Raw genomic sequence first — 22004 nt, forward strand, 5'->3', positions numbered from 1 at the left:
GAAAACAAAGCACATTAGTTGTGTCTTGAATTATTCCTACATGGAAAGCAATCCACACATACTTTTGAGAAATTTTGCTAGAGTTAACTGATGAATTTTCTCCCTGAATTTCTTCACGACATCTGATTTTGAAAACAACTTGCTCTTCTCACAAGTCGTATTAAACATTGAAGATTAAAATCCTGAACTGCTGAACAAGACAAAAGCAAGACGACATCCATGCTGATGCAAATGCAAAATCTTAAAAGCAAAACAGATACGAAGTCCAAGAAATGACTTATGGATTTAGTTTCCTACAAGGTAAAACCTACCTAGAATTTTTCATTACAGACATTACAATGCTAGCTTGCAGAGCCGAGATGAAATTACATTAAAAATTCCATGCTTAGCAGCCATTAGCTTCCCTCTAATAGCTGACAACTGCAGTCTGCTACCACTACTGTAGGAATCTATGTACTGAGAGAATAAGCAAACTTCCTAAAAATTAACCAAGTTTTTTCTGGAACCTCAGGTAAGTTTAAAGCACACTCAATTTCAGGGCAGAGATCTTGAACAGTGCTCTGCATTCATTTGAGGCCTTGGGAAGAGAAATGAGCACCAGAACGACACACTCCAACTCAAGGTGACCTTTAATGCTAAGCAGATTAGAGGAGAATTTTTTTTTTTCCAAATGCATTTACTTTGTACATTTGACAACACTCAGCAGATCTACAGTTTCTGCTCCCTGTGTCTTTCACACAGCACAGAAGAAATTTTAATTATATGAAAATGGAACTGTAAAACCAAAATGACTGGCAAGAAAACCCAAGGACAAGCTCTGGAGCTGGAAAGCTGTTTCAGTTATTTATTTAAGGTCACTGTTTCAAGTAAACAGAGGCCTATTAAGCTTTAGAATACATTACTTGACTGAACTGGTACATTCTGCTATTACATTAACACAGTTAGAATAGTCTTTGATATTTACCAGTCGCATGATCGCTAAGCATTGATTCTGTAACAGAACTCGCAGCATTAACAGAGCTTGCACACTCAAGATGTCCTCTAACAACATTTCTCCAAACACTCCGAAGAAGCAACAGTATCACTTACAACAGACACTGGAGAGAAATAAAACACAGATTTCAAGCCTAACTTTGTTATCATTCCTCAAATTGCTACTGTGCCATTTAGAATGAAAGCAAAATTGAGTGTCAACTTGGAGAACACGCAGCTCTATAACAACCTTCTCAGCATAAAGGCATACACCCTTCCTAGAAAACCATTCTGGGCAAGTTAAACTACCACAGAACAGGTCCATGAGTTACTGTATTTTATTTTGTTCCATTAAAGTTAATTTTTGGAAGAATAAAACACTATGATGACACCATGGAATATTAACTTTAAATGAGACCAACTCTAAACAGGTAAACTGCATCATCCTGGTGTTTTCCCCAATATTTAAAACCAGCTGTGGAAGAAGAATGTCGATCTGTTGTTAGATGGCTAGTAGCAACAGGAATAAAAAGGGGCACCTTCTCCTGGGGCATTTACAGGTTTGTGAATTATAAATCCAGCATTTGAGAAGGATCCTATATAAACATTCCCAGATGCTCAGGGCTGCTGCTTCACTCCCAAAATCTGCTTCACTGTCCAAATCTGCTGGGTCACCTGCCCTTGTGATCACTCTCTAATGCATTACCCTCAAAAAGTGAGGCACCGATAAATAAAATAATAAAAAAACCCCAACACCACAACACACACATCTTATTTAACCTAAACCATTTCCTTCTGTCAGTAACAAATTAAGGCAAGTTCACAGACAAAGCTGAAACAAGTTATCCAAGGAGGTGGCAGCATCTGGTAGAAAGATGATCACAAAGAACTAAGAGCAGGCTGCGGGCAATAATTTCTTTAGCTGGTAAAACTGGAGCCAGCAGAGGATACAAGTGCCAGCCTAATCAGGAACACAACTAAACTGATGATACCCCAGGTCAGAAGAACGCAAACCCCCCCCATAAGGGCTGAGCTTGTCACCCAACCAGAAAAGCAGTAAATAACATGAAAAAAATCAAGAACGTGAGAACTACAAAACCTCCTAAACCAGTTAGATGAAAAGTCCACCAAGCCAAACATCCTCAAACACAAACTCTCATGTACAGAGTATGAGAAAAGAACGTAAATATTCCCTTGCCTTATATTATCAGCAGCTTAGGCATCTTAGGTGCAACTTGTGGTGGAGGGCCTACCAGCCAGCAATGGACACACTGTGTCTCTACCAACCCCTTTTTTGAAGCCACTTCTATTTCCCATTTCACCCTCAGCAAGTACGCAACAGCAGTGCAGTGACAGCGCTACACATACAAGGACTTCAGCTTATTTTAAACTTGGACATTTATTCCCCAAGCTGTAGACAGGGGGCATGCTTTTTAACGAAGAGCAAGTCACCTTCAGCTTCTTTGTATCACTCATGATTTCACAGAAAATGGCCATGTCCTGAACTAAGGATCTCTTTCCATATCACAAATCATCCCTGATGTCTTTACATGGACTTCCACTTCTTGAGACACACACAGTTCCAAGCACTCTACATTTTAGATTTGTCAGTAACAAAAGTTTGTATCACGGCGTAGCCATTTACCGCTTAGGATTTCCCATTCGTTAACAAATACTTTCTAAAAATCTATTTGCTTTTTGGTACTTGTGCCTCTACCCTTGCACATGAAACCAGGGTCATTTCTTCTCCCTATGCAAATGCGTTGAAACTATTTCATCTGCTATTTTATCACTCAGCAGATCTCAGTCTTTCTCCCTTCTTTTCAATTCAACGTTCATTTCAAATTTGACTAATTTGGTTCAATTTGCCCACCTTATTATTCAGAAACAATCTGGAAAAGGGAGTATTTGCAAGAGCACTGATCTCTGACAGGACACTTCACTGGGAATAACCCTTCACTGTGAGAACCAACCATTTACTCCTAACCCCATTTCCTGTCTTTTAACCCGCTGTAAATCTATGAAAAACATAATTGTCTTATGAGAGTTTTGTTTCTTTAAAGGCCAGGGATGAGAAGCCTTACCAAAATATTTTTAAAAGTCAAGAACACTACACAAGCACATACCTCACCTACCTGTACCTCCCCAACTAAAGAAAATAGAAAAGTTTGTTTTATTACTTGTGAAAACTTCACAAGCTTTTGAAAAAATCATTTTAATGCCACACAAGACATTTGGAAAGGCAAATTTTACAGTACATGGGAACACCTACTAGTCCTAAGTAACACCAACTTTGGCTAACAAAATAAATACCTGAAGAATTAATCATAATCACAACATAAGCAGGCACACGGACAACCAGGGTGCAATCTCGCATGCCATCCCAAGCTAATTGTAAGCCAGCACCAAACCCAGTGGCCTCCCAACCCTCCAACCGCTTCCCCTTTCTCTCTCTTGCATCAAATCTAGCAATTACACAACAGCACAGTAAAACTAATCAACTTAAAGTCTCGTGGAAAATTAGCTTCTTAGCACTGGTTTGTTTTCTGTTGAATCAGTGAGGTGACCAGGCTGCACAGCGACACGGTTACAAGCTCTGCTGCAAGGCAGACTGTGAGAAGAGTAAAAATGATCCAACCCTGGCCTCACTTTTGAAGGAGCTGATTAAACATAATATAAAGCTGTCAAGCTCCAAAAAACAGCACCAGACAGCGAAGAGCCTTCATTTCTGCCCCACACGCGCTAGGAACCTGGGCACCCAGTTTCAGAGGAGAAACCAAACGAACAAAGGCAGGACCCAAGGCCCTGCTGTGCTCTCCATACAGGCTGTAGCTAAACTAATGAAAAATACTCACGGTTTTGCTGGAAAGCGCGGATAAGCAGCAGAATAAAAATTATAGCCTGAGTGCAGAAGTGGTTTGGAGAGAACCCTATATTTGGGAAACGCTTAGGTTTACGTTTAGGATGTCGAATTACCCAAGCTACACCCCAAAAGCAAATGAGCTTGGAGTACATACATGTGCAGGAAGCCCAGTTTATGGCAGCCCCGTTCCCCAAATGGGAAGCTTTGATAGGGTGAAGCTCCTGAAGAAGGCTACTAGCAGAGTAAATCTGGAGTAGTGCTTTAGAAAAACAAACGTAGAGCAAACATTTCGAAAGAGAACACACTGGATTAAGTGAAATGAGCATTTTTCACTCTTCCAGAAAATCAGAAAGATTTCACTTATTATTCTGTAATAGATTTGAAAACCATCAGTGCATTAATGCCGGCATGATTCTTTACCCTCATATCTTTGCTTCACGAAAACAAAGGCATTTAATGAGAATCACATTAACATCTATTTTTTCCTTTTCTTGATGGAAAGACATGTTTTCTAATCCTATTCTACTTTTAAGACTATTTATTCTAAACTTCATTTTACTCTATCAAAACCGCAAAGGATGACTGGGGTGGAAAGGCAATGGATTTTTTATTTCCCTCCTCCCAATCTAGCTGTACCAACATTTGAGGTAACTATTTTGGCAGTAGCAGTAATCCTCACTGAGAACTCCACATGCCTTTCAGTATCTGCTTTACAAACTCTCTGCTTCCATACCACACAAAGGAAGCATTTTACTTCATTATTACAGACCTTGGAGCACCCTAACAGCCTATCTTATGGTTAAAGAGATCAAAAAGCCAAATATCCCTACTGCATAAAAGTGAGAAACCATTTCTAATGCATGATCAAATACTTACATAGAAAGTTTAGGTATTTTTTTTCCAAGAGACCTCTGTGAATTAACTTCTCACAACAAACCACAAGGAAGAACAATGCACTTGCAACTTCAGCAAAAATCTGGGTTTGCATTTTTAACAGTACAGTTGCAAAGAAAGCAGAAAGTAAGACTAGTTGATTAAAGCTGCTATTCCTTGCTAACAACAGCAAAAAGGCGATCAGCTTGAACAGATGACTTAAAAAGTTTAAGCAGAGAGGGGAAGAGGGAGTGGTTTGTCTTGTTCAGTTTAGGTGAGCCTTCCTCATTTTCTCGCCCCTGGTCCCTACAAGCCATTTTCTCTCTTTTGTAAATAGCTTGTCAACTTTAAATAGATAGAAAAGCAAACATACAATTCTGCAGACAAGAAGGTGAAGCTTACCTGTGCTATCAAGGGTAACCTGGAGGGGAATACCCCATTTCCTTCTTCCTGTTCCAATAGTTTCATTACACAGATAACCCCAACAAATTCTCATGGTGCTTTTTTAGGTACAACGTGCAGACAGAAGGAATTCTTGACTGAAATTATCAACAGCTCTCCCTCACAAGAGATCAAATTCAGTAAATGAAATCTACATGGGGAAACCATCTTTAATTTGCTAAGACTAACACAGAAATGGGGCCAAGCCGCAAAGACCTTAATAAACTTAGTTCAAAGAAACAGCCATACAAATCCACCTATATACAGGCTTTCGGCAGAATCCATTCAGATCTCTGGAATGTAAAACTCAAACCAGGGTTTGTCTGCACTGATAAAATGCCCTTCATATCAAGCCTGAAGGTAAATATATCCATAGTCCAGCTAAGTATGGACCAGAAATACATGAAAAGCCTTTAATATCAAGCAGGCAATAAAAAGTGTGAAAATTAACATTAAACATAAGAAGTTCACCAGAAATTTGCATAAAATTTTAATTAACGGTATTATAGACAACATCTATAAGTTAGATTAGACATTTGCTGTAAGTAACATGCATAAAAAGTGAATTTTTGAAAACAGTTATTAACTCAGTCATTCTGTGATTTCGAGGCAGTCTCTACAGACATCCTAATCTACATAAAAATATCCCCCCCCGCCCCCCTTCATGAAATACATGGAAAGATAACTACAAATTTTCATCCAAATTACACGAAGAGATTTCTCTGGTCATCACTAGAAAACACAAACAGCTCAAGCAGGTTCCCTTATTCAGTTCACAGGACAGTCCTCAACAGCTATGCTGGAAGCCGAGAGACCACAATGCTGCAATACTGGGGGCGCAGGTGAGCTCTCTCAAGCCAGCCGTGCTACTGAACAGCTCTGTAATACAAAATCGCATCCTCAGTATCAAGGGATCCAAACAGTACCATCCGGGATATTTGCACCCCGCTATAATTTCAAAGGAACGTAAGTGAAATTTAAAGGCTTGAAGAGCCACCAAGAGCCTCTCCTGCCCAAGACGTGCTGAAGCAGCTGCTATGAGCAGCTCCAACGTGTCATAAAGCCAAAGCATGTGCCTTACCTCCAACGTGTGAATACACACAAATAGCTAGAGATCTGCTCTCCTTGCTATCAGGGTGGAACGGCAGAAGCAAGCGATCCTCAGGGACCTGTATTCCAGGATAAATCAGAGAACCCAGGGCCTGGAGAGTGCTTCTTGCCAGTCTGCAAAGAATCAGGCTAAGAGGAAAGCGCTGCCAGATGCTGACTAAGGAAGAAGTTCCCCAAGATGGACAGACAGACACTGTCACCACACCTGCACTGAGCAAAAAGCATACGCTCAAATACAACCCCAATTGTAACAATAAGTCAGCTTCTATTTATGGCAAAGAAAAAGGATTCCCATTGCCTGACACTAAATTCACATCCTAGTTTTCTTGCAATAGCTCGTTATGTGTACAAATCCAAACCCACTGTTCTCTTAGAAAGTCTCATTTTCCACAAACAGGAACCAGAAATCTTTGACAAAAAATTGAGCAGAAACCTTTATTTAAAATTCAGGAATATAATAATCCAGGAAAAAATGACAAAGACATTTTTCTTATACTGGATCCTACACTGCTAGAGAAATTTTCAAACATAGTTAATTCTCTTTCCCTTCCCCCCCCCCCCCCGTTCATAAATAATTCTTACAGAACAACTGGATGACCAGAGGATATCATTACACTGCTAATGGTATAATATCCTACTGTAATACAAACATTGTTCCCAAAACCAAACAGGAAGAGGGGCAACTGTACATTGTGGTCACTTGGAGAAGAGTACTAAGAGAAGCAAAGAAGCTTGGCACTACACATAAAAGCCAACAAGTAGCACACTTATTAGCTCTCTCTTGCTATTGTACAGCAGAGAAAACAGCAATTCATGTGACTAAAACAGTAAAATGAAGACACTGAAATTACCATCAATGCCCTTCCTCAACCTTCAAAATTATTTAGGAAATGACTTACAAATACAGATTGGCAAATGGTTTGAAGAACAGGGTTAACTCCAGAAGAAAGCTTTAATTTCCATTTTTCACAGCTTAAATGCTTGTCTTCTTCAGTGTAATTTCTGAGGAGAGGAAATGGTTCAAAATTAAAAGTTTTGGAAGCTTTCCACTCCCTTTTACAAATGAGAGAACAAGGTCAGCTTTCACAGACAGCAGGTGGCCAAATTATTTCTTTATTTAAAGAGTTAATGCTGAAAGATAATTCTCCTTCAAATTTATGCATATTCATGAATCCCAAGGTTAGATTCTACACTGATTTTACAGTCATGCCTCAGACTCACAGAGAAAAACTAACTCCAGCTTGTATGGCTGTTTAGCCGCAAAATAGATGTACAGACACAAATTTGTTTAAGTTTTCTCTATAACACCTTTTCTTACTACGTGTCTACTTAAATTACCAAGGCAGTATTAGAGCTCAATGGAGAGCTTATCTCATTACTCACAGTCTACAGCAAGGGGGGGGCAAGGAGCAGAAATCTATCAACTTCCATCTCCAAGCCGAGAACACGGCAGCACTACCTGGCCACTTCACTTCGGGACCTGCCACGCCAGGGTCACTGGTGCTTTGACATTCGCAGGTACGTTTGACTTTGCAGCCCGTAACGCAGCTGGAATTATTGACAGCGTGGGAAGCACCTGCAAATACGATCTGAAGTACTGCGAAAGGGGACAGCCTCTCTTAAGAGCCATGCAGATCACCGCAAACAATCCAAATCCGACCTACACTGGAGATCTAATTTTAGGATTACAAGCTTTGACAACACCTCTTTTAAAATAACACATTCCTCCTTCTATGGCTGGGTCAAGTGTCATCGACAGTACTACCTGCACTTCATGCAGCAGATCTCGGTTTATTTTTCACTAGGAATACAGCAAGTACCGGGCGTGTAATGAATAACAGAATATTGCAGAATTACAAAACAGCGTAAGGTCAAGCCATTACGCACTGAACCAGAAATTCTAAATGCAAATTAATCCAACAAGGCAGTGAAAATACCTACCCAAACTCTCTAAAGGAATTTGTTCTCTGGGGATTACCTACTTGAATGAAAGCACTTCGTCTTTTATTCTCACAAACAGAGAAGAAAAAAAAAATAATCACCCCATGTGTGCCTTAACAAAAAGGTAACAATCTGCAATGAATTCAGTTTACCAGGTATATTTGAGTAACATTTTCAACTGAATTAAAGACAGTGGGAGACATTTCTCTCCTTCCATATTTTCATTTTGGAAGGGAGGAAGATATCTGATATTCTTGCCGGAGGATGTGTCTTAGAATCTATTACCAATTAGGAAAGTCCAGCCTTGTCACTTAGGCTGCTTACTGGGTGACAGGCAACTGCCAAAGGGAAGCCATTATATCTTCTCTCCCAACAGCTCAGAGCCCTGACAGACCAGTTTGAACACAGGAGGAACTGCAAATAATACAACCTAAAAGCCTGCAAGACCACAAAACATTAGCTATGTTCTTTAAACCACAGGGTTTTCTTATACAATTACAATTTTTAAAATTCAAAACTGACAAGAACTGCCCTATCCATATATATCTGTGCTCATATATCAGACTTGATATTTTGGGAAGGTACCTGCTACTTACAATTACCCAATGACTTCATTAACTAAGTTCAGTTTGCACTTTATTACTATGAAGCAGACGTCACCATGAGCAGTTTCTCCTATCCACCTACACGCCACAGACATGCAACCACATTAATAAATTCAGCAGGCCAAAGGCAAATGCTCATCATGACAAAGATTATGGGAAAAAAAACTACTTTAACTCTCCACATTACTATTACTAGAAGCTGAGAGACTAATTAATAGTTTTACTTTACAACGTGAATTTCTAATGAAATGGATTGTTCAAGGAACAGTGCAAGATCTTCAAAGCCATATCTGTCCATACATCCAAACCACTACTGTTTTCTTCAGTTAAAATTGTTAAGGGTATTGGCTGCTAGTACAAACTACAAGCCTGTAAAGAAAATGGAGATTGATTTAATATCCTACCTACATTCACTGATGCCCGCTCACAGTACAAAACTTCAAGCGCCATCCCTCACAGTCACCATACTCACATACTCATCTTGAAAAGTCAACACATGGTCTTAATTCAACTATAACATAACTGGTAACAATTAACATAAGGTTACTTTAGTCCTCAGAAATTAAGCTACACGCAGTTGTACACTCATGACTAATTAAGCTGCTATAAAATTGTAAAGCAGGAAACATATATCCTGAAATCCTCTATGCACCATGCTGGAGGAACATTTTGGCCAAAACCAGGGTTTCACACTAGGCTTTACTGCCAACAGTCAGGCGCAGAGAGGAACTGAGGATGTGGCTTCACTTTACACTTTATTCTCAGCTTGCTGAGGGTTGCTGCTGAAGGCAGGCAGCGTCCTGCTCCTACCTGCTCTGCCATCACACACCACCTCCTTGCCCCTCATACCAGATCTCGAGATAGAATCAGTTCGGTGAGCTGATCTGACAAACGGGGGGAGGCAAGGGGGAGATGGATAGCTGGGGTTTCTGACAGATCAGGTCACCAAAGCAATTAATCCCAAGGTCACTCTAATTACTTCAAAGTACACCACAAATACGGGAAGTAACATTCATTTCAACAGCAATCTACAGTTACATTTCACAAGGCAAAATGTAAAGCTGCACCTTGAAAGCTCAAATTGATGGTAAAGTTAAAGGTGATGGTTTAGATTGGGGGCTTGCCTTCAGCAGGCAACAGTGCAAGAACTGCAAACAGTGGGTTTTCTGAGTAATCTCCTTTTACTAACCTAGCTGCCAATAACAGTAACACATTTGTTTTGTGTTGAAGACGGCCACAGAAATAAGAAAATTTGGTTCTCTACTCTTTCAAAATTGGCTAACATCTTAAAATCTTGGCCCTGCCCTTTTTACACACCGATTATAGCTACCTGTCCTGCAACGCTTGCTGTTCAGCTTTCCCTCTTATTCCTCCGTATCTTTTATCTTTTCATACTGTACACACCACAGTTTCCAAAATCTTTTCCAAACAACCCTACCTCTTTTCTCTCTTCCTAACAGAGCTGTCTAATGTACCTAGCATCATCACCTCAGCAGGAAAAGCAATTCCATCCAAAGGAGTGCTGCCAGGCTATGTGCAGCCAGAGGAGAGGGCACGACAACCCTGCCATCAGCAGCCTGGATTTAGAGCAGGTTGTGCTTACCATGAAACAGCACTGAAAAATACTGCTAGTCACTTTGGTCTACTTCTGTGCTGCCCCAGTTCCTGATTTTGAGCTATATTCTTAAGTTCATCTTTGATGGAAGCAAATCACTAAAAGACCAAAAAAACCCAAAAAAACTCAGCACACTTGATATAAGGATTTTTCCTCATGCTGCTTAAAACTTTCCAATTCCTTCATTCAGGCACTAATAAGAATCATCATTATTCACAAATGCAAAGATTTGTTGTTGTTATTATTATTTTGTTGATTTTTGTAGAATTAGGAAAAAAATCTGGCTTGAAGATGCCAGCGAATCCCACGTTCTCCCATGCAGATATACAGAAATTTTCAGCTGTCATCGTAACATTCCTCAAGTTTTCTGAATCTATCCTTCAGCAGTAATATTCTACCTACTTTCTTATCTATTCTGGATATTTAGATGGAAAATTATCCGAGTGGGAGTTAGCTTGCTCTTCTCAAAGAGGATGACAAAGACTTGTTACTAAAAAGCATCTGTGCCTGTTCCATTATTAAAGGTCATTTTCTTCCAGTGGGCTCTTGCAGAGAACATGTTATACCCTCTTAGCTTTCATACTCTGCAACCAGCAGCTCTGTACATGTCCTCAGGACTCCATATACCCTCTAAGGAGTCCAAATGTAGAAGACAATACCTACCACATGTAATCCCAAACTCAAGCCTCTGATATTTCTGAAGCAGCTTATTATAGCTTGAGACATGTAAAAAAAAAAATGCAAGTAAATCCCCTGTGTAGTACTACTACTATCTGTACCTCCCATAGCTGCCTGGTATCCCTGCACTGTTGATTATTCTTTTAACCACTGTTTTAATGCAAGCCATTAAAAACATTCCCTCTCTCTTTAGATTTATAAACAGAACAAGAAAGTTACTTAAAAACTCACCCACTCCATTTTCGAATCTTTTTTCAAGAGCATTCCATCTAGTCCAAACGCACAGAAGAAATTCTAGCCCATTAACATCCATCAGCTAACAGAAGGGTAATGAATTCATCAATATTGCTAAAACGCGTGGGTACGGTATCATGCTGAATCATTTAGTAACTACATTTGCAGCAAGAAGAGCTCAAACAACCCACCTTACACTGTCAGCAACCATCTTCCTGAAGGAGGAAATACGAATGTATTAAGATCACCCTCAATTTTGTTACGCCTCTTGATGAGGTTGGTAGTGTCTCTGCACAACAGAATCTCCATGCCAATCAAATCCTGTCTGATGTTGCTCCCCTCTGGACATCATCTTTCTCATGGACATCATCTTCCTTAGCCAAGCCACCTGCACATTTGCAAGAAGCTTTCACTGCTCATTTTTCTGCAAACAACGTAGGGACCTGGCTTTTCCCTGCTTGTTAATGTCCAGGTGAAATATGTTAAGTCTTAAATTGCGTTTTCAATTTGCAAAAATAAAAAAAACCCCACACATTGTTCCTTCAACACCAGGCTACTGCAACTGTTACAGCACCCCAGACTTAACTCTGATTTTCCTTTGTTATCTATTTACAAAGCTATGGAGGGACCATCTTCTCCCTCTGATTTTCCTTTGTTATCTACTTACAAAGCTATGGAGGGACCACCTCCTTCCTCCAGCACAAAGTTTTCCTAACAGTGATAAGTTCTAAACATTAGAAAAGCTAAAAGCTACTAAAATAGTCAATCTTGAGAAAATATACATTATGAACTAACATGAAAGTGTAACTACCAAAAAAAGCCCACACCTGTGGCTGGGACTACAGGCAGAGTATCACGGGGTAAAAGGAGAGGGAAGAAACCATATTATGGAGTACAACGGTACTAAGTTCTTGTTCTCATAACAGCAAAAGGAAAAGGTATTTATTCTTTAAAAAAATAAAAATCAGACTTAATATAAAGAAACAAAATTATCCTTAAAGTAGATTAGAAACTACTTTGCTCAGTTTGCCTTGTTCAGGTATGCCAAGTCTGGTCTTCTCGGCCGTTTTAAAAATGATAGTAAGTACACTGCACTTTTGTTTACACTTTCAGTTATAATGGTATCTACTCTAATTAAGTCCAAGAATTAAAAGGTTTTTGTTAAGGTAGCCTTTAGAAACAGAGTACAATTAATTCAACTTTCAGTACCTTAGCTTCCTTCATATAGATAATGTCTTAGAATACATACACTTACACATGTGTCTACATATCCTTAACTCCCACGGCTTAATTCAATTAATACTATTAAATCTTTAATGCTTAGCTTCAAAGGCTTTTTTAAATTTTTAATAGCTCTCATAGGTTAGCACGAATGTTTTAAGTCTTTCTACTATATTTTAAATAAACTCTTTTCCTTCCACTTTGATGTTTGCCTTTCTGACAACCCTATACTCTGTGAAGCTGCTGGAACTTTGTTTTCTGTGAAATGATGACACTACAAACTCAAAAAGATATGTTAATCACTGAGCTGCAATCAGGATTTTTTTTCCTCTCACCTGCCCTCTGGGCTGGGAGTTGGCAATAGAACCACTTTAATCAAAACAATGTAGAAACCCATGAGGAGAGAGGATGCAACTGGGAGGGAGGGGGCTCTTATTTGCATCTGTTTAGCATGCAAGCAGCAGGCGGGGCTTAATTCTCTTTTACTCTGGTTTCCCATGAAAGGGGAAAATGCAAAAGTCACCATATTTTATTAAAACCGTTAAAAGAGGAGTTTTGACAAAAGACTAGTCGAGCTTGATGGAAGCACAAGGCTCATGGCATTTAAAGACACATCCGTTTCACACGTTTGAAAGGCACTCAGTGTGTTTTTAGTTGTCAAGCTTTGTCCCTACCAAGGGCATTACCATTATAAATTTGGTCAGCTAAAGCCCCAGTTTGTATATACACAGACACACACATATACATAATTCACCAGTTCTGCTCCCCAGTAAAAATTCCACTGTGAGCATGTTGGGCTAATACCAAGGCAACTTACACCAGCTTTCTCCCCTTTTCTTGCCCTTATGACCTCAAGACCCCCTACCCACCTTTCGCTGCTCAATTTCTAAACTTTGAATTTGTGAGACAAAAGAGACAAAGCTTTGACAGTGTATTTCAGGCCTTTCTATAAAGCATGAAAGAAAAAGAAAAAAGAAAAACAAGCACAGACTTTCCTCCTCCTTTAAAGTTTATTTTTCTTCTCAATAAGAAAAAGAAATCCCTTCTTAAAATAAAACTAAAAATCAGCATTTCCAAGGACAGGAAAAGGCACTATAGTATTATACACACTATCCAAGCTGACCAAGGAAAAAAAAAAATTAAAAATCTGGCTCTGTCCCAAGGCATCCAGACACAATTTTGTGCTGGCACGTACATAACAAAAATATTTCTGCATTCAGGATGTTCAAGCATGTTTCTTGCATTTACACCTGGAAAGCTAACAGTGCTAAGAAATTACATGCTATGTTCGGCATTGACTGCAAGTCCCCAACCAGTCCCAGATCAACAAGATCTCTCACCCGTTCAATGTCAAGTACGTGCTTACATACTTTGCTTGATCTAGACCATAAACTGCAGAACAGAAACACCCCCAATAAAGCATATTAAAAACAGGATAACGAAGACAACCTACAAAACTATCCTGTGGTTCTTCACCTCTTCAACATTTCAGCAACATAAGCAGAGTTCCCACCATGCCGAGCACTCCCCAGTATTACACATTTTCAGTGACAGAACACGTGCTGTCTTTTAAAGCTGATGTAAACACTCTCTTGGAGGCATCATATGTCTGTATTGTTGTGAAATTAAATATATGCAGACACTATTAGTTGGCAGATAGGCACCAAAATGTCAATTATACTATTCAGCGTGCTCAAACCAGCAGGCTAGGCAAAAGGAGATTATTCACTAGGTAGCCAAACGTAAAAAAAAGCCAGACATTTCAGTCCGTCTCAGTGTTTCACAAAGGGGTCAACGATTTGAAAATTTTAAATGCAACACTTAAGCAGTTTTGCAGACCAAAAAAACCCTCACATCCTTTGATGATATACCTCAGTGCTTCTCTGAGCAGTTTAAAAGTGATTTTGCTGCCACACAAGCTTTTATACTTCAGCTTCTCTAAAATTTAAGAATTCTGAAAGCCAAGTAAAACCAATTATAAACATTCCTGTATTTTACTTCCTTATTAAATCTTCCCAAGAGAACCAGTAAACACATAATACAAGTATCTTTTGGAGGAGTCACACAGGTACCAATCTTTTAAAATCAGCAAAGCAACTGCTTTCTGAAGAAAAAGTATAAAAAACATGGGCTGCATAATTACAGTCTGGTGCAATGACAGTCTTCCTGTTCTTCTGAGTAGCATGTAGAAATTTTGCTTTAAAAATATCCATGAGACAGCTGTAGAGATTCTCAAAAACTATAATTACAACATTAAATATTGATTTCTGATCTGCATTTGCATACTTCTAAGAAAAGTACTTGGTGTCACCTGTGCTATTTATCTAAAAACATTCCAACAGAGGCATTATCTTTACTTTCTGAGAAACACTCTCCTAAATTGGGAGACAAAGTTTAACTTGATGAACTCTGCTCAACAACAGCAGCAAAAAAATAGTAACACTTCTCATCAGCAACAAGCATTCCAAGCCCTTAAAAAAAAAATCACTGCAAGAAGCATACTGTTACAAGAAGCAATCATAAAACCATGCAATAAGCCAGTATGGGCTCAGAAGGCAAATATTTCATTAGATAACAGAACAGATACGAGTCTTATGCTTTCAAATGGTCATTATAGAAAGAGGTTTTTCATCAAACGCTTAAATACCTGGGCAGGGGCATTTTAAAGATTCACCAGATCTTCCCTGGATCTGAATACTGCTGGTAATGCACAATTCAGACCTCTCTAAACAGACATTACTAGTCACATTCCAGCAATGTCACAAAATGGTAGGTTGTTTCACTGATTAATTAGCTAACTGAATAATTAAAACCATTAAAGTTCTGTTTTTCAAATAATAATTGAAGTGCTTTCCTTTACATGTACCACATTCTGCTTGACCATCCATCAGAGAACAGGCAGGCGTGTCAAAATAGTTCTAAATAGAACTGAAGGATAAGGATTAATTCATGATCTTAAATTTTGGCTGATTTCATAGAGTTAGATCAAACATCTATGCCTTACTGCTGCTGGCACAAGCCTCATCCCTGTCCAAACAGAGCTGAAAGTTAGTAGAAAGGCAGTTGCAGCAGCAACTGGGTCAACAGATTTGGCTGAAGAAGTCCTCAGCGCTAAAAGAAAAAAATAAATAAAAATCAGGAGAATGACAAAACTGAAATGCTGCTTAGGGCCTGTTCACCAAGTTCGCAACACACAAATAGCTGCTTGAGAACAGATTTCCTACCTACAAGGAAAGATGTTTGAGGGAGTCTTTCATGCCGGTGTCTCAGGGGAGGAAACTGCCTTTAAAAATACTTTGTTTTGCCTTTCCCTAAGGAGTACTAGAACAGTACATTTCGGTTATTTTAGTGGGTTTTGTCCATGAGGTCCTACAAACAAAGGTCTTATTTGTGAACTGTACAACCCTTACACCAGTGAGCAATTACTCACGCGATTAGTCCCAATGAAGTCAGAAGAACTGTTTGAGAAAGAAATTGCTTGCCAACCTAAGGGTTGCACAATTGGGAAAAAAAAATTATAACAAAAACACGGAGGGGGATAAATTGCATCTGACAAAAACTACAATCAAGAAATACCTGGTGACAGATTGTTATTTAAGTACAAGGAAGTGATTTAAACAGTCAGGAGCAGTTGTAATAAGATTATACGATTCTCTGTTAAGATTCTTAAAATGTCTTTGTTCTAGCAAAGCTATGAAAAGACCATTGCCCTTGTAAAGGTTCAGAAACTACTAAATTGATGTTAAGTCTAGAAATTAATATGATTTCAAAGTGAGCAAAGAAAAAACTGTAAAAGAACATCCCTGACATCATTAGCACCTTTGTCGCCCATGCTGACATTTTTAACTAGCATGGGTACAACGTATATTGTAGCATTCCTCGGTGGCAAAACTCAACCAAAGAGAACAGACCCAACAAACAGAAGAACAGAGCTCACTCTGCTCGGGTTTCTGCTTTTAAATAATGAAAACTACCAGTTTGGTTTTAGACGACATTAGCTTATATAAGTGACATCTTCAGAACTGCAGGAAAGTCTCTATAAGGTTATACTGCAGGGAGATTAAATCAATGTCTGGCTCTTGAATTTCTCTAGAGAAACAGATGTGGCGTTTTAGCCATGACCCCCAGACTCCACCGCCTATCTTTAAGTAGTCACTTCTAGAATGACAGGCCCAAAAATCGGCCATTACTGCTACACTGAAAAAACAAAGGCGGCAAGCAAGCCTTCTGATTTCTGTCTTGAAGGATAGACACAAACCATCTCTAGGTAAGGTGTCTGGCATGTTTTTAAACTAATAAGCAGCTTTGAACTTTTGAAAAAAAATTATTACTTAATTTGTAAAAGTATTGTTCATTGAGTGCTGCACTATAAAAGAGCAAATTATTCACAGATTAATATTGCACTGTAAGGGATAAAAACAGAAATTTCTGTTGAAAAAGAACATCCACCAGGGTCTACAGGTGATCAAATCCGTGCCACAGGAAACAGTGATATGACCCACCCAGAGAGAGGACCAGGCCCGCCATTCAAAGAAGCACTAAACCAGATGTGTACATGTGCAAAGCACAAGGTAATTATGAGGGCAAGAAAGCAGGAGGAGATAGAAGTCTAAAAGACAAAAGACAGGTTTGTACCATGTCTACAGAAGCAGACTGGGTCACCCTCCAAAACTATTCTACTTCTCACACCTTGTACATTTAGTATTTATTATACAGTTACATGACAGAAGACTCAGCAACTATAGACAACACTAATAAAACAGCACTTGGAGGAAAGACAGGAGCAGTCAACAATGTGGAAGAAAACTGCAGAGGTCTAATGCAAAAATTTCAGCTAATTACTTCAGGCAGTTCAGGAAGCTCTACTCCTAACTGTGGAAGAATTATTACTTGAAAATAAACTGTATGCATCAGGACAACAAAACATACTGCGCTTGAGATTCTTGAGAACTTTACCCAGCCACCTCCACCATAAAACTTAAGATAAGGGGAGCCTCCAACACGGAGATGTACCCAGTTCTGGGCTGGGCCTGGTTTTACCCAGTCATACCGCTCGAGCCAGCTGCACTGCCACTGCCAGCGAGGACCTGTTCCTGCCTGAGCTCTCCTCCGCTCCGGACCCGTCTTTCCCCACCTGGAAAGAGCCGGCTTTTTCAAGTTGGCGTGCAAGCCAAGGCACAGGCAGTGTGAACAGACCAAGTCTGACCTTGAACGCAAGCTCAAGGCACTAGTTAGAGGCATTTATGTTAACAGTCCTGGGTGACACGAAAACAGATACACACACTATTAACAACTAACGCAGTACAGGGCATTTCTTCTGAGATCAATTTTTAAGTTCAATTTTTGTAATACCAAAAAAATTGAGGTAAAAATTATCTATACAAAAGAAAAGCATTTCACTAAGCATAGCAATTCAAAGTAGTATTTCCATACAAAAATGCACAATAGTTAATTACAAACCAAATTCTGCTAAACACCTCCCGTTGCCAGTGACATTGCAACTAGAAAACACGAAATACTTTTATACTGATTTTCTAATTAATATGATCATTCATACAAATACCACTATTAGATATTTACACGCATTTAACTTCTTGTGGTAACTCTGAACACATATACTACAGTTTAAAGGAACTCAATCTCAGTAATTTAAGCTACTCGCTCCTTAAAAACTGCCTACAACTTCTAGTTACCTACAAAACACACCTTAGAACCATTTGATCCAACTGTTTTGCCTTTTATAAATAGTTTGGAGCATTGCCATAAAATCAACCAAATCCCAAATTTGAAAACCAAAGACAAAACTGTTATTTGCAAAATGATAAATAAGCAATACCAGCTTTTCGGTAGCTTTCTACCTCCCGCACCACTTGCCGGGCAGCTCAGCTGCGACAACCACCTAGTTCTAGATTCATCCTGAATCTCTGAATTCACTTATTCTGACGTACAAGCATTCTAAATTTCCCACAGACTAGGAAAGCACTCCTGTAACAGCCACCTAAACTGATTAATTCTGGGACTTTCTATGGTCTGCTATTCGGCACGTACCAGTATGTAACCAAACTGAAGTATACCAGTGCTAGCAGACCTACAATTAGACCTAGCAGGTTTTATTCCAGCATACATGTTGTTCTCCTCCACGGTGTCTCATGCCTTCTTAATGAGCAGTCAGGCTACTGAAATACACAAAAAAACCCGCTGTTCTTTGAAGCACTTAAGACAGCAGGATACTAGTACGTTTCGATACTTTCCCTGCACAGATCAGAGCAAAGCAAAGTGGAAAAAGAACATTACAGACATTCATACAAACCAAGCACCTTTCATTTTCTATTAGCAAGATCCCAAGAGACAATTTAGCGCTCTGCAGATATGGCACTGGAAGACCGGAAAGTTGCTTCCTGAGTACCAGTCATTAAATAAAGATTTTAGAATAACTTATATTCTTCTAGAACACGCAAAAACAATAGCCATTTCCCCATCCTACACACGAGACCTAAGAAAAGCAAGACCATGAATATCATAATTACTGTAATATATTTCTCCTAAAACAGATTATAATTTAATGATTTCTCTCTCAAAAAAAAAAAAACAACCCAAAAAAACAAAACACCAATTTCTGTATCAAGACGACTATCAGCATTTTTATGAAGCAACAAATTAGGCCTTTGGCATTTCACAGCAGTGATCCAAGATCTGAGGCTTCTTAAAAGCTCCAAGTTTTAAAGCAATCAAATGGCTGACAGCTGGAACAAAATTAGCATGATTAACCAGTTATGTAAATAATGATGCAGTCAGTACAAGCTGAATTCATTTATGCTCACTGCATTATACAGCGCTGCTTGCACTGGACATCAGATGTTTGTCAACTATTCATTAAAAATGACTGTAGGAATAATGGACATGAAAAACAACAGGAACATTACCATCCAGGCTACCTGACAGCCAGGTCTCAGATATCTCTTCTTTTATTAGGGCAGGACCACCAGGTAACTCGCAGGGAGGATTCTTCTTGCCCAAATATTATCCAATACTACTTAGCTCCTACCTAGGGAACAGGTCAATTATTTTTTGCTAGAGAGAGAGAGGTCCATCCTGTTAGTATCTCATTATATTTCACTTCCTAAAGGCAGCTACTAGTTTTCATTCGTCAGCACACGTAAAAAAGTCAAGCTACCATGTAGGAGAGCCATTGTCACAGAGGGATGATGTTGCATAGTTACTTTATGGCATCAAGGAAGTTAGAATCAGCACCCGTAAGTCAAACTTCCTGAAGTATAACCTGCAGTCAATTCGGCCTTATCAGAATCCGTCTTCAGGAATGCATACTCATGGTTAATTTGTACTTGATAATTTTTGATAGCATAGTTAAATATTTAATATAGGGAAGATTATCTCTGAAACCCTATCTAGCTAGTTTACCATTACCTCGAGTTTATAAAAGACAATTTATCAAAAGTTTTGATTCTTCACAATAAAACACTATATATGAGTTTGTTTGAAAATAATGTATCCGAGAATCAGCCAAGACAAACATATTTAGAAGTACTTCCTAAATAGGCTGTATTTTGCTAAAGATACCATTACAATATATTTACATGTTTAATCAAAAATCATTCTAACATCCCATATTTTAGATCCTAACAATCCAATTTTCTATGACCTTGTCTCGCACAAAATACAGCAACACACTGGAATTATGCAAGAGTCCCATATTACCATAAAACATGTATTTCAGTGGAGAGAATAATAAAACTTAATCTTGTGGCCTGATTTGCGTTTTGAACTCCTGAGGTCAGCCTCTACAGTCCATAGCATCCGCAACACACCTTAACAAGGCGAACAAGTATTTTAGGCCTCCCGTTGAAAAAGTACGTATAGAACTCAGGATATTTGCTTCGTAGATTAAGAGAAAGAAACATGTCCAATTCACGTAAATTTTAAATATGACTTAGCTTTTCAGACCAGCGATGATGCCATACTTAAGGAGGGGGAGGGGGGAAAGCATTACATACCCCTTGGCCAAATAAAACTGAGACCAAACCTTATCAATACGCCTTATGCCTTTAAAATAGGAAACGTCCATTGTGGGTAGCCTGTGATAATTCTTGTTTCAATACACTTCACAACAACAATAGTGCTTAATATAATGCAGCACACTGACTACCCAAGACCAGTCTGTAGCATCGAAGGTACTGCAGGCAAAGATTGAAAAAAGTATATATAAAAAATAACCCCTTGAAAAAAATAATTAAAAGCACTGCTACACATCTTCCACACCGACTGTATTACTGAAAAAAGAAAATAAATCCCACACCACCACAACTACGGCTAACAACGCAGAGGCGAGCTGACGGACACGGCGAACCAACGGCCCCCGCCGCGGCCCGCCGCCGGGGAGCCCCCCCCCCCCGCCGGGGCAGGCCGCCGCCATCCCCCGCAGCCCCAGCCCAGGTGGCTCCCGGGGACGCGGCCCCATCGGCCGGCACGGGAAGGCAGGCCCAAACTTTCGGCCGGAGGCGAAAGCCCTTCCGGCGGCTGCCGGCCCTGAGCGGGACGGAGCCCGCACCCCGAGAGGCGAAGGGCCGGGGCGATCGTTCCCCCCCCCGCGGCAGCACCGGCCCGGCGGGTCCCGGGGGCGCGCTCCCTGCTCTCGCGGCCCCGCCGCCGGGCTGCCATGATGGGCAGTAACTGTTGCTGCCCACCCCACGGAGACAACAAAGGCCACCCCGGCCCCCCGCCGGGGCTGCCCCACCGCTCCCCCCACACATCCCCGGCGCCCCCCGCCCCGCCCCACCTGCCCCGGCCCCGCGGCCCTCAGCCACCGCCCCGGCCCCGCAGCCGGCCGGCGGGCCCGCTCCCTCCCCACGGGGAAGGCCGGAGCTCCGGGGGGGCCTTCCCGCGCCCACCCCGCACCCCGCTGCTGAGGGGAAAGGCGAGGGGAAAGGCGGGGGGAGGCTCTTCCGCCGCCGCCGCCCGTCCCCCCTCCCGCCCCAAGCACCCCGCGGCTCCCGGACTGACCTGGCGCTGCGTGCGGAGGGTGCGGGAGGAGCGGGGAAGGGGCCGCGGGAGGCGCGGAGGGGGTGTCCCGGTGCCCGGCCGCCGCCGCCGCCGCCGCCTCTGGCTGGGTTTGACACCCACACGCACCATCCAACATGGCGGCGGCCGGGGGGAGGCGGCGGAGGAGGCGGAACCGGCGGCCGCGCGCGCCCCCGAGGCGCGGCCCCGGCTCGGGCGCGGCGGGGAGGGTGCGGGGGAACGGCGGCCTCCGGCCCTGCCCGGGCAGCGCTGCTCGTCCCCGCCGCCACTGCCCGCCGAGGGGGCAGCGCGCTGTCCCCTCCCTCCTCGCCCGCCGCCGCCAGCACGGTCTCCGCCGGCCATGGCGGGCTCTCCTCACAGCCGGGCCCGCCGCCCCCTCGGCCGAGGAGCGTTAGGGGCGGGCGCCAGCGAGGAG

The 22004-nt window shown here is 41.1% G+C and overlaps 1 protein-coding gene across 2 annotated transcripts in view; it reads right to left on the minus strand.

Moving 5' to 3' along the window:
• Positions 1 to 21633, minus strand: part of EPN2 (epsin 2) — a 43943-nt gene extending 22310 nt beyond the window's left edge. For both annotated transcript variants that reach the window (XM_059826250.1, XM_059826249.1), the window contains exon 1: positions 21572 to 21633. The gene's annotated coding sequence lies outside the window, so the exon portion shown is untranslated. The remainder of the gene's footprint in view (positions 1 to 21571) is intronic.
• Positions 21634 to 22004: the final 371 nt, after the last annotated feature.

The sequence above is a fragment of the Gavia stellata genome, chromosome 18 (assembly GCF_030936135.1).
Source record: "Gavia stellata isolate bGavSte3 chromosome 18, bGavSte3.hap2, whole genome shotgun sequence".
Lineage (NCBI taxonomy): Eukaryota > Metazoa > Chordata > Aves > Gaviiformes > Gaviidae > Gavia > Gavia stellata.